Consider the following 13,298-nt stretch of genomic DNA (forward strand, 5'->3'; position numbering starts at 1 on the left):
TTAACTATCTCTCTGAACAGTTAATACATAAAGGCCAATTACAGTACTGAGCACCTAACAATTCCTTGCTTTATGAACAATAAAAATAACCACTGTTAGCAGTTTGGACAATATCCTACAGAACTGTTTAATAGAGGAACCTCTAATTGAACCTGAAAAACACACTTTAGAAACTACTGTATCAGTCTTTAGTCTTTTTAAGAATGCTAGAGGAGAATGCAGTAATTACCACACTTCAGGCACAAACTCAGAAGTCCAAGAAAGAAAACGCTCTCTAAGCTCTCATACTGGGCTGTGTTTAGAAATCTTGGAATCAGTCTCATCAACCCTCTCCAGAGTTGTGTTATGTCCCAGGGAGGTAATATGGCAACAGGATGGAGGAGAGGGACACAAGGGTTACTGCTAAGATGCTTATTAATCGGGTCAGTAAGGCCTTATGGTCCAGGAAATCCCTTTAGTCTCTGTGCCACTCTTGGAACCTGAGACTCCTTATGTGAGGCTGCCCAGGGTCCTGTCTTCAGACACACTTTCAGAAAGCCATTCAAAGTCCTCCCACCTCTTTGATCCCAGGGAACTTTTTCTAGTCTCTGAGCATTTTTTTCTCTAATGTTTCTGTCCTAGCTGTTTTTCTTTTTTTTTAAGATTTTATTTATTTAGTGAGAGAGAGAGAAAGAGAAAGAATGCATGCAAGCAAGAGGAGGAGCAGAGGCAGAGAGAGACAGAGAGAGAGAATCTCAAGCAGGCTCCATGCTCAGTGGAGAGCCTGATGCGGGGCTCAAGCCCAGGACATTGAGATCATGAACTGAGCTGAAATCAAGAGTTGGACACTTAACCAACTGAGCCACCCAGGTGCCCCTGTCCCAGCCCCTAAAAACTCTCATATTCCTTCCTTGGGGCTATAAAGATGACCTTTTATCTGTCTTAATGAGGGTAGTGGAAAGGGAGAAATACTAGAATATTAAATATAAGTAAATACGAGAAAAAAGATCATTTGGACACATTCTTCTAGAAATCTTCATCTTTTCTGTCAAGAAATTTTACTTTTCATCCAGATATCACTTCTGCCTCAATCTCAAGAGTGTAGGACTTGTGTCTGTCACAAATAGGGTTTTGAGAACTATAAATCCTGCTCTAGTATCCCTGGCTGCCTGTGTGGTGGCCTTTCCCTTGGTGTGGAGTAGAGAAGCCTCATTACAGAACATGTATCTCATCTCTTGTTTGCAGGTCACTACATGTGTCCTCAGGAGGATCTCAGGCCCGTTCTCCAGAAAGCTCAGTTAGAGGTTCAAGTGACATGTTCCTCGTCTGAGATAAGCCTGCAGTAGGCCTCACATAATTGGTAGGAGAGTAAAGCCGGGGATTGGAGGAGAGGACCAATATGCAGTTCTTCAACCTGACCCCACCTATGACTTTGTCTTCCTCATAGATCAGACACCTGCTATAAGAAAGCAAACAGATTCAGCTCAGCCTGGCTCTTATGGAACTAATGGGGCTCCAGCTCCACTCTCTGATCCTACTCATTTACTATGGATCCCCATAATCACTTGTCTCAGCAGAGCAGAGATTGTAGCAACTGGAGTCTGTCCATAAACCAACATCCCTATATGGCTGCTCTATGCCCCTAGGTAAAAATATTAGCCCTGCAGTCTTTTGAAGAGGGCTATTTACCATTAAAAAAGAATAAAAGAGTCTATTCATTCCATAACTGGGACAAAAAGAAGTGTGCTTACACTTCCCCAAATCTCAGAAATACTATCCCATTAGGATGAGCAGTATATTCACTAGGAACTCTACCGTTGGTCCATAGTGTCTCCATTTGTGCCCCAGACCACCTCATGGAAAGCAAATTTAGTGTTTGCCCATTTGAGAACACTCAAGGATCTCTTTGTCTTGGACCAGTTTTGGAAGGTCTGTGGCTGCTCCACCAGGCTTCCCATAAAGCCAGAAAAGTGCCAAACAAGACTTTTAACTAGGTAAAAAGCCCATCTAAGTAAGTGTTAGGACCTGAAATGGAACCTCTGGAATCATGCACCTCTCATTTTTCTTTTTAATTCAGACTTGAAAGTAAAGCTTTAAAAATCATTGTTACTGCTTTTCTTTTGGGCATTTTCTTGGGAATCTGAGAATTTTGTTGGTTGGCAAATTTATAAGGCTATATTTTCCTTTCTTCTTCCTCTATGCCTGCCATCCTGCATGTGCTCAACATTATAGGGCATTTTATAGTATTCTCTGTGGCCAGCCTCCTCACAGTCCACTGGTATTTCTGAAATCAGCATGACTGGTAAGATCCTATAAGGCGGTGGTTGAGGGCGTAAGCTCCAGAATCAAACTGACTGAATTTAAGTCTCGGCTCTGCCAATTATTAGAAGTTGACCTTTTACACATGACAAGATGAGCACTGGGTGTTATACCATATGCTGGCAAATTGAATTTAAATAAAATTTTTAAAAAAGAAGTGTGACCTTTTACAAGAAAATTAACCTCCCTAATTATTTTCTTTAATTTGAGCTTTCTTTATCTAAAGTAGCTGTACCCACTACATAGGGTAAAAACAAGGAAAATAAGACACTAAAAATTTAAGTGACTGACATATTTACAATATCATTAAAAATCAAATGCCTAGGAATAAATCTAATCATACATAAGACCTCCAGATACATAAAATTATAAAGCACTGTTGAGAGCAAGGGAATAACTAAATAAATGAAGTCATAGATCATGTTCATAAATTGTATTAAAAATTAGTCTGGGGCCTCCCGAGCAGCTCAGTTGGTTCAATGTCTACCTTTGGCCTGGGTCATGATCCTGGAGTCCTGGGATCGAGCCCCATATCCGGCTACCTGCTTAATGGGGAGCCTGCTTCTCCCTCTCCCCCTGCCTGCTCCTCTGCCTACTTGTTCTCTCTCTCTCTCTCTCTCTCTCTCTGTGAACAAACAAATGAATAAAAATCTTCAAAAATATTAGTCTGTAAGTGTCTGTAAATGAGATTCCAGATTGACAGTACATTTTGTTTTTTGTGGAACTCAACAAGATAATACTAAATTCACATGGAGATGTTAAAGACTGAGGATAGTGAGACCAACTTTAAGAAATGGAAAAAAAATTAGAGAAGTTTGTGACATTGTTACAAGAATAAGCTAATAGACTAGTAGAACAGAGTAGAGAATCCAGAAATAGACTGTTACAAGGATAAGCTAATAGACAGAAATAGACAGATACATATAAAGGACAAAGGAATCTCTGAAAAGCAGTGGGAATAGAGCAACCTATTCAATAAGTTATACTGAATCAGTTAAATATTAATTTGGAAAAATATGAAATAATATCTATCTCAAATCACACACAGATCAAGGGATTGCGAGTTAAATATAAAAGATGAAATAATACAATTTCTAGAAGATAATAAAGGAGCATTTCTTCATAACAGGAAAAAATCTTAAATAGGGCACAAAAAGTATTAACCATAAAAAAAGTATTAACCATAAAGGAAATGACTGTCAAACTATTCTACAGTAAAATTAAGCACTCCTCTTCTACAAACAAAACCATTAACAGAAGGATATGACAGGTCACAAGGGAGAAAATATTTGCAAAACCTTTAACTGGTAAAGACCTTGTATGCAGAGTATACAGGCAACTCCCATAAATCAATAAGCAAATGACAGACAATATAATAAAAAAATGGGCAAGAAATCTGACATTGGACCAAAAAACAGGCACTCAAATAAATATCTAAGAAGTTCCTTAAACCTTAGTCTTCAGGACAATACATATTAAAATCTCGGTGAGATAAACTATATTTGGCCATTGTGTATAGTCCTTTTTGTATATTTCTAGATTCTATTCACTAATATTATGGTAAGGGTTTTTTTGTCTATACTCACGAGACATATTGGTCTATAGGTTTTTTGGACTAGTTTTCTCTAGTTTTGATATTGTGGTAATACTTTTCATTAACTAAATTGGGAATTGTTTCCTCCTTTTCTAATTTCTGGAAATTTTCATGTAGAATTGGTATTAACTCATTAAGCATTTGACAGAATTCTCCAGTGAATCCATATGGGCCCAGAGATTTCTTTTTTGGTAGTTTTTGTTGTTGTTGTTGTTTTGTAGTTTGTAAAGGAGTAATTTAATTTCCTTAATAGTTATAGTCCTATTCAAATTATCTATGTCATATTAGGTGAGTTGTGGTAGTTTGTGCTTTTTAATGCAGTGTTCCAATTTCTCTAAGTTGTCAAATTGATGTGTGCAGAGTGTACATGGTAAACCTTTATTATCCTGTCGATGTCTGCAGGATATGTAGTAATATCCAATTTTATTCTACATATTGGTCATTTATGTCTTCTCTCTTTCCTTCATCAGTCTTGCTAGAGATTTGTCACTTTCACTGATTCTTTTCAAACAACCAGATCTTTGTTCCATTGACCTATTCTGTTTCCATTTTAAATATTATTGATTTCTGTTCTTATCTTTATTATCTCCTTTCTGATTACTTTGGGTTTATTTTATTTGACTTTTTTCTAGGTTCTTGAGGGGGAGCTCTAATATTCTTTCAATTTAGCTGTACATTTGAGAAATTTTCATGACAAAATGTTGAGAGGGAAAAGACTTAACTCAGGCACAGGCCCTTAGACATCTTCCCTGACCTTCATGCTCATCTCCACTCCATAAATGTTATTATTTCCCTATCCTTTGAGTTTCTGTATGCCTTACATATTTTCATCATTTTATTTTAGTTATATTTTTGCATTTGTCTCCTCTATTAAACTTCGAGCTTTTTGAGTATGGAGATTATGCAATTTATCTTTGTATCCTAAATACTGGTCTAGGTACTTCCTCAACTTGATAAAGATTATCTACAAATACCCTCAGAAAAACAGAGAAAGACTGAAAAACTGAATGCATTCTCCCTATTATTGAAAATAATAGTAAATTGAGTGCTTTCACTACTATTACTCAAAACTGTACTGGGAGTTATAGCCCATGCAATAAATTAAGAAGAGGAAATAAAATGTATGTAGATTAAAAAGGAAGATATAAAATTTTACTTTTTGCAGATGACATGATTGTCTACACAGAAAAATTCCCAAGTAATCTACAAAAATATTCCTGGAACTAACAAGTGAGTTCATCAAGTTTATCGGATTACAAAGAATCATAAAAATCAGTTGTATTTCTATACACTAGCTATGAACATGTAAATACTGAAATTAAAAATGCAATGCTATTTACAATCATATTTAAAAATATTTTATTTATTCATGAGAGACACAGAGAGAGAGAGAGGCAGATACATAGACAGAGGGAGAAGCAGACTCCTCTCAGGGAGCCCCATGTAGGACTCAATCCTGGAACTCCGGGATCATGCCCTGAGCCAAAGGCAGATGCTCAACCACTGAGCCACCCAGGTGTCCCGCTGTTTACAATCATTAAAAAAGGAAATACTTAGATGTAAATATTAAAAAGTAGATAGTTTATATGTTAAAAACTACACAACCAAATGAAAGAAATCAAAGACTAAATACATCTGAGTAAAGGAAGAGATTCACTATTTTCATTGATTAGGAGACCCGATATAGTAAAGATACTAATTTTCTCAAAGTTTATATACAAGTTTAACACAATTACTGTCAAAATCTCTATATTTTTATTTACAAGATTATTCTAAAGACATATGGAGGGGATCTCTGGGGGGGCTCAGCGGTTTAGCGCCTGCCTTTGGCCCAGGGTGCGATCCTGGAGTCTCAGGATTGAGTCCTGTGTCGGGTTCCGGCATGGAGCCTGCTTCTCCCTCCTCCTGTGTCTCTGCCTCTCTCTCTCTCTCTCCATGTCTATCATAAATAAATAAATAAATAAATAAATAAATAAATAAATAAATCTTTAAAAAAAAGACATATGGAAAGGCAAAGGAACTAGAATAGTTGAAACAATTATGAAAACTAAGAATATTGTGGGAAGACTTAGTTAATCCAATTTCAAGATTTATTATAAAGCTATAATAATAAAGAGTGTATAATACTGTACAGGTGGCCAACAGACACATGAAGATGTTCAACAGCATTTATCATCAAGAAACTGAAAATCAATGTCACAATGAGATATCACTTCACAACTGTCAGAATGGCCAAAATAAAAAACACAAGAAACAAGTATTGGCAAGGGTGTGGACAAAGGGGAACCCTCATGCACTGTTGGTGGGAATGCAAACTGGTGCAGCCACTGTGAAAAACAGTGTGGAGTTTCCTCAAAAAAATCAAAAATAGAATTGTTATATGATCCCATAATTCCACTGCTGGGTATTTACCCAAAGAATATGAAAACACTACTTTGAAAAGATACATGCACCCCTATGGTAACTGCAGCATTATTTACAAGTTATTATCACAAAGTATAGAAGCAAACCAAGTGTCCTTCTGTAGACGAATAGATAGGGAAGATGTATATACAACAGAATATTCCTCAGTCATAAGAACGAATGAAATCTTGCCATATGCAACAATATGGATGGAACTAGAAAGTATAACGCTAAGAGAAATAAGTCAGTCAGAGAAAAACAAATACCATATGATTTCATTCATATGTGGAATTTAAGAAGCAAAACAAATGAACAAAGAAACTAAGAGACAAACCAAGAAACAGACTCTCACCTATAGAGAACAAACTGATGGTTGCCAGAGGAGAGGTGGGTAGAGGAATGAATGAAGTGGGTGAAAAGGATTAAGAGTGCATTTAGCATGATGAGCTCTGAATAATGTATAGAACTAGTTAAGGACTACATTGTACACTTGAAACTAATATAACACTGTATGTTAGCTATATGGAGTTACAATATTTATTTATTTATTTATTTTATTTTATTTGTTTTGAGTTATAATATTTAAAAATATATATATAAATGGAATAAATCAGTATATTTTAAAAAAAACTTTATACTGGCAGAGATAGACACAGAATAGAATGGAGAATCCAGAAATAGATCCCAATTTAATTGTCTGACTGATTTTTGACAAAGGTGAAAAAGCAATTCAATGGAGAAAAGGAAGCCTTTTTAAACAAGTAATGCTGGAGTAATTGGAGATCCCTAGGTTAAAAAAAAAAAAAAAAGAACTCAACCTAAATATTACACCTTTTATAAAAATTAACTCATAATCGATGAGGGACTTAAATGTAAAGTACAAAACTATAAAGCTTTTACAAAAATAAATAGAAGAACATCTTTGGAGTCTAGGAATAGCCAAATAGTTTTAGATTTGATGCCCAATGTTCAGTCTATAGATGGAAGGATTGATAAATTTGAACTCCACCAAAACTAAACACTTTTTCATTGCAAAGAGATCATGTTAAAGGTAAAAAAAAGACAAGCTACAGACTAGGGAAAGATATTTGCAAACCATATATCCAACAAAATACTAGTATATATAAAGAAGTCTTGAAACTCAACCATAAAAAACAATTAAAAATGGGCAAGACTTAAAGAGATATTTCATTAAAGAGAATAAACAGATGTCAAATAAGCACATAAAAAGATATTCAACATTATTAACAGTTAAGGATGTGCAAATTACAAATTGCAATGATATACCACTATACACCAATCAGAATGGTTTAAAAAATGACAAGAAATGTTGGCAAGAAAGTGAAGAAATTGAATCACTAGTACATCGTTTTTGGAAATATAAAATTATATGGCCACTCTAGAACACAATTTATTGATTTCTTACAAAATTAAGCATGTAACTATCATGTGACTCAAGAATTATACTGGGCATTTATGCCAGGAAATAAAAACTTATATTCACACAAAAACTTGGGCAGAAATATTTACAGCAGTTTTATTTACAACAGCTGAGAATTAGAAACTCAGATGTTCTTCAATGGGTGAATGTTAAACAAATTGTGGTACATCTGTACTATGAAATATTCTTCATTTAAAAAAAATGATGATTCATGGAACAATCTAGGTGAGTTTCCAGATAATTATGCTGGGCCAAAAAAAAAAAAAAGCCAATAAAAGATTACCTACTGTATAATTGCATTTATATAGCATTCTTGAAATGACATTTTACAGAAATGGAGAACAGATTACTGGTTGTGGGGGTTAAGGAGCAGGTGAGGTAGGGAGACATTAGTTGAGGCTACAAATGGAGAAAATCACTAGTGATAGGAATTCCCTTGTAGTGATGGGAATATTCCTTATCTTGACTGTATAAATGTTAATACCCTCATATAGTATTATACTTTTAGAAGATGTTACTATTGAGGAAAACTGGGAAAAGGTCCATAGGCTCACTCTGTATCATTTCTTACACCTGCTTGCAAATCTTCAACTGCCTCAAAATAAAGTTTAATTTAAAAAAACACAATGAGAGAATACTGCTTAACAAGAGGATGACTAAAATTGAAAAGAATGAAAATATCAAGTCTCTCTATGGGTGTAAAACAATGGAAACTCTCATTACCCTGCAGGTCAGATTGTAAATGGGTGGAACCACTTGAAGCAACTGCTTGGCATTATCCACTAAAGTACATACACGGACTACACACACACACACACACACACACACACACACATATATATATATATAATATATATATATGATATGGCTAGCAATTTCATACATAAATTCTTTAGATATAAATTCTTTCTTTTGTATATTTTTTATTGGAGTCCGATTTGCCAACATATAGCAGAACACCCAGCGCTCATCCTATCAATTGCCCTCCTCAGTGCAACCACCCAGTCACCCCATTCCCCCACCCACCTCCCTTTCCACCACCCCTTGTTCGTTTCCCAGCATTGGGAGTCTCTCATGTTCTGTCATCCTCACTGATATTTCCCACTCATTTTTTCTCCTTTCCCCTTTATTCCCTTTCACTATTTTTTTATATTCCCTAAATGAATGAGACCATATAATGTTTGTCCTTCTCCGATTGACTTACTTCACTCAGCATAATACCCTCCAGTTCCACCCACGTTGAAGCAAATGGTGGGTATTCGCCCTTTCTGATGGCTGAGGAATATTCCATTGTATACATAGACCACATCTGCTTTATCCATTCATCTGTCGATGGATACTGAGGCTCCTTCCACATTTTGGCTATTGTGGACATTGCTGCTATAAACATCGGGGTGCAGGTGTCTTGGTTTTTTACTGCATCTGTATCTTTGGGGTAAATCCCCAGCAGCACAATTGCTGGGTCTTAGGGCAGATCTATTTTTAACTCTTTGAGGACCCTCCACACAGTTTTCCAGAGTGGCTGCACCAGTTCACATTCCCACCAACAGTGCAAGAGGGTTCCCCTTTCTCCACATCCTTTCCAACATTTGTGGTTTCCTGCCTTGTTAATTTTCACCATTCTCAGTGTAAGGTGGTATCTCATTGTGGTTTTGATTTGTATTTCCCTGATGACAAGTGATGCGGAGCATTTTCTCATGTGCGTATTGGCCATGTCTATGTCTTCCTCTGTGAGATTTCTGTTCATGTCTTTTGCCCACTTCATGATTGGATTGTTTCTTTGGTGTTTAATTTAAGTTCTTTATAAATCTTGGATACTAGCCCTTTAACTGATAGGTCATTTGCAAATATCTTCTCCCATTCTGTAGGTTGTCCTTTAGTTTTGTTGACTGTATTCTTTGCTGTGCAAAAGCTTCTTATCTTGATGAAGTCCCAATAGTTCATTTTTCCTTTTGTTTCTCTTGCCTTCATGGATGTATCTTGCAAGAAGTTGCTGGGCCAAGTTCAAAAAGGGTGTTGCCTGTGTTCTCCTCTAGGATTTTGATGGAATCTTGTCTCACATTTAGATCTTTCATCCATTTTGAGTTTATCTTTGTGTATGGTGAAAGAGAATGGCCTAGTTTCATTCTTCTGCATGTGGATGTCCAATTTTCCCAGCACCATTTATTGAAGAGACTGTCCTTTTTCCAGTGGATAGTCTTTCCTGCTTTAGTTGACCATAGAGTTGAGGGCCCATTTCTGGGCTATCTATTCTGTTCCATTGATCTATGTGTCTATTTTTGTGCCAGTACCACACTGTCTTGATGATCACAGCTTTGTAATACAACCTGAAATCCGGCATTGTGATGCCCCCGGCTCTGGTTTTCCTTTTCAATATTCCCCTGGCTATTTGGGGTCTTTTCTGAATCCACACAAATCTTAAGATGATTTGTTCCAATTCTCTGAAGAAAGTCCATGGTATTTTGATAGGGATTGCATTAAATGTGCAAATTGCCCTGGGTAGCATTGACATTTTCACAATATTTATTCTTCCAATCCATGAACATGGAATATTTTTCCATCTCTTTGTGTCTTCCTCAATTTCTTTCAGAAGTGTTCTGTAGTTTTTAGGGTATAGATCCTTTACCTTTTTGGTTAGGTTTATTTCTAGGCATCTTCTGCTTTTGGGTGCAATTGTAAATGGGATTGACTCCTTAATTTCTCTTTCTTCAGTCTCATTGTTAGTGTATAGAAATGCCACTGATTTCTGTGCATTGATTTTGTATCCTGCCACACTGCCGAATTGCTGTATGAGTTCTAGCAATTTTGGGATGGAGACTTTTGGGGTTTCTACATACAATATCATGTCATCTGCAAAGAGGGAGAGTTTGACTTCTTCTTTGCCAATTTGGATGCCTTTTATTTTTTTATTGCCTGATTGCTGAGGCTAGGACTTCTAGTTCTATGTTGAATAGCAGTGGTGAGAGTGGACATCCTTGTCGGGTTTCTGATCTTAGCGGAAAGGCCCCCAGTGTTTCCCCATTTAGAATAATATTTGCTGTGGGCTTTTCATAGATGGCATATAAGATGCTGAGGAATGTTCCCTCTATCCCTACAGTCTGAAGAGTTTTGATCAAGAAGGGATGCTGTATCGTGTCAAATACTTTTTCTGCATCTATTGAGAGGATCCTATGGTTCTTGTTTTTTCTCTTGTTGATATGATCTATTACACTGATTGCTTTACGAGTGTTGAACCAGCCTTGCATCCCAGGGATAAATCCCACTTGGTCACGGTGAATAATCTTTTTAATGTACTGTTGGATCCTATTGGCCAGTATCTTGTTGAGAATTTTTGCATCTGTGTTCATCAGGGATATTGGTCTATAATTCTCCTTTTTGGTGGGGTCTTTGGTTTTGGAATTAAGGTGATGCTGGCCTCATAAAACGAGTTTGGAAGTATTCCATCCCTTTCTAACTTTTGGAACAGCTTTAGTAGAATAGGTATTGTTTGTTCTTTAAACGTTTGATAGAATTCCCCTGGGAAGCCATCTGACCCCGGACTTTTGTGTCTTGGGAGGTTTTGGATGACTGCTTCAGTGTCCTCTCTGGTTATTGGCCTGTTCAGGTTTTCTATTTCTTCCTGTTACAGTTTTGGTAATTTGTGGTTTTCCAGAAATGCGTCCATTTCTTCTAGATTGCCTAATTTATTGGTGTATAGCTGCTCATAATATGTTTTTAAAATCATTTTATTTCCTTGTATTTCCTTTTGTGTTTTCCTTGGTTGTGATCTCTCCTTTTTCATTCATGATTTTACTAATTTGAGTCTTTCCTTTTTTGTTTTTAATAAAGCTGGCTAATAGTTTATCTATCTTGTTAATTCTTTCAAAGAACCAACTCCTGGTTTTGTTGATCTGTTCTACAGTTCTTCTGGTCTCTATTTCACTGAGTTCTGCTCGAATCTTTATTAACTCTCTTCTTCTGCCTGCTGTAGGTTTTATTTGCTGTTTTTTATCCAGTTCCTTTAGGTGCAAGGTTAACTTGTGTATTTGAGTTTTTTCCAATTTTTTGAGGAATGCTTGTATTGCGATGTATTTCCCTCTTAGGACTGCTTTTGCTGTATCCCAAAGATTTTGAATGGTTGTATTTTCATTCTCATTAGTTTTCATGAATCTTTTTAATTCTTCTCTAATTTCCTGGTTGACCCTTTCATCTTTTAGCAGGATGGTCCCCCTCCTTGTTTCAGTTTCTTCCAAATTTATTCTTGTGATTGAGTTCAAGTTTCAAAACATTATGGTCTGAAAATATGCAGGGGAAAATCCCAGTCTTTTGGTATTGGTTGAGACCTGATTTGTGACCCAGTGGTCTATTCTGGAGAAAGTTCCATATGCACTTGAGAAGAATGTGTATTCAGTTGCATTTGGATGTAAAATCTGTAAATACCTGTGAAATCCATCTGGTCCACTGTATCATTTAAAGCTCTTGTTTCTTTGGAGATGTTGTGCTTAGAATATCTGTCATTTGCAAAAAGCACCGTGTTGAAGTCTCCCAGTATTAGTGTATTATAAGTATGTCATTACTTTGGTTATTAATTGATTGATATACTACTTGGCAGCTCCCACATTCGGGGCATAAATATTGATTGTTAGGTCCTCTTGTTGGATAGATCCTTTAAGTATGATATAGTGTCCCTCTTCATCTCTCACTACAGTCTTTGGGATAAACTTCATCTGATATAAGGATGGCTACCCCAGCTTTCTTTTGAGGACCATTTGAATAGTAAATGGTTCTCCAACCTTTCATTTTCAGGCTGTAGGTGTCCTTAGGTCTAAAATGTGTCTCTCATAGACAGAAAATAGATGGGTCTTGCTTTTTTATCCAGTCTGAAACCCTGCTCTTTTTGATGGGATCATTAAGCCAATTCACGTTCAGAGTTACTATTGAAAGATATTAATTTAGTGTCATCATAATACCTATTCAGTCCCTGTTTTTGTGGATTATTTCTTTGGGTGTCCTCTTTCTTTTACAGGGTCCCCCTTCGTATTTCTTACAGAGCTGGCTTGGTGGTCACATATTCTTTCTGTTTCCACCGATCTTGGAAGCTCTTTATCTCTCCTATTCTGAATGAGAGTCTTGCTGGATAAAGTATTCTTGGCTGCATGTTCTTAGGACCCTGAATATATCCTGCCAGCCCTTTCTGGCCTGCCAGGTCTCTGTGAAGAGGTCTGCTATTAATCTAATATTTCTCCCCATATAAGTTAGGGATCTCTTGTCTCTTGCTGCTTTAAGGATCTTCTCTTTATCTTTGGAATTTGCAAGTTTCATTATTAAATGTCGAAGTGTTGAATGGTTTTTATTGATTTTAGGGGGGGGATCTCTTTATCTCCTAGATATGAATGCCCGTTTCCCTCCCCAAATTAGGGAAGTTATCAGCTATGACTTGTTCAAATATGCTTTCTGGTCCTCTGTCCCTCTCAGCACCCTCTGCGACCCCAATTAAACGTAAATTTTTCCTTCAGAGGCTGTCATTTATTTCCCTTAACCTTTACTCATGGTCTTTTGTTTTTCTCTTTTTTCCTCAGCTTC

Source organism: Canis lupus, chromosome 8, assembly GCF_011100685.1.
Source record: "Canis lupus familiaris isolate Mischka breed German Shepherd chromosome 8, alternate assembly UU_Cfam_GSD_1.0, whole genome shotgun sequence".
In the NCBI taxonomy this organism is placed as follows: Eukaryota; Metazoa; Chordata; class Mammalia; order Carnivora; family Canidae; genus Canis; species Canis lupus.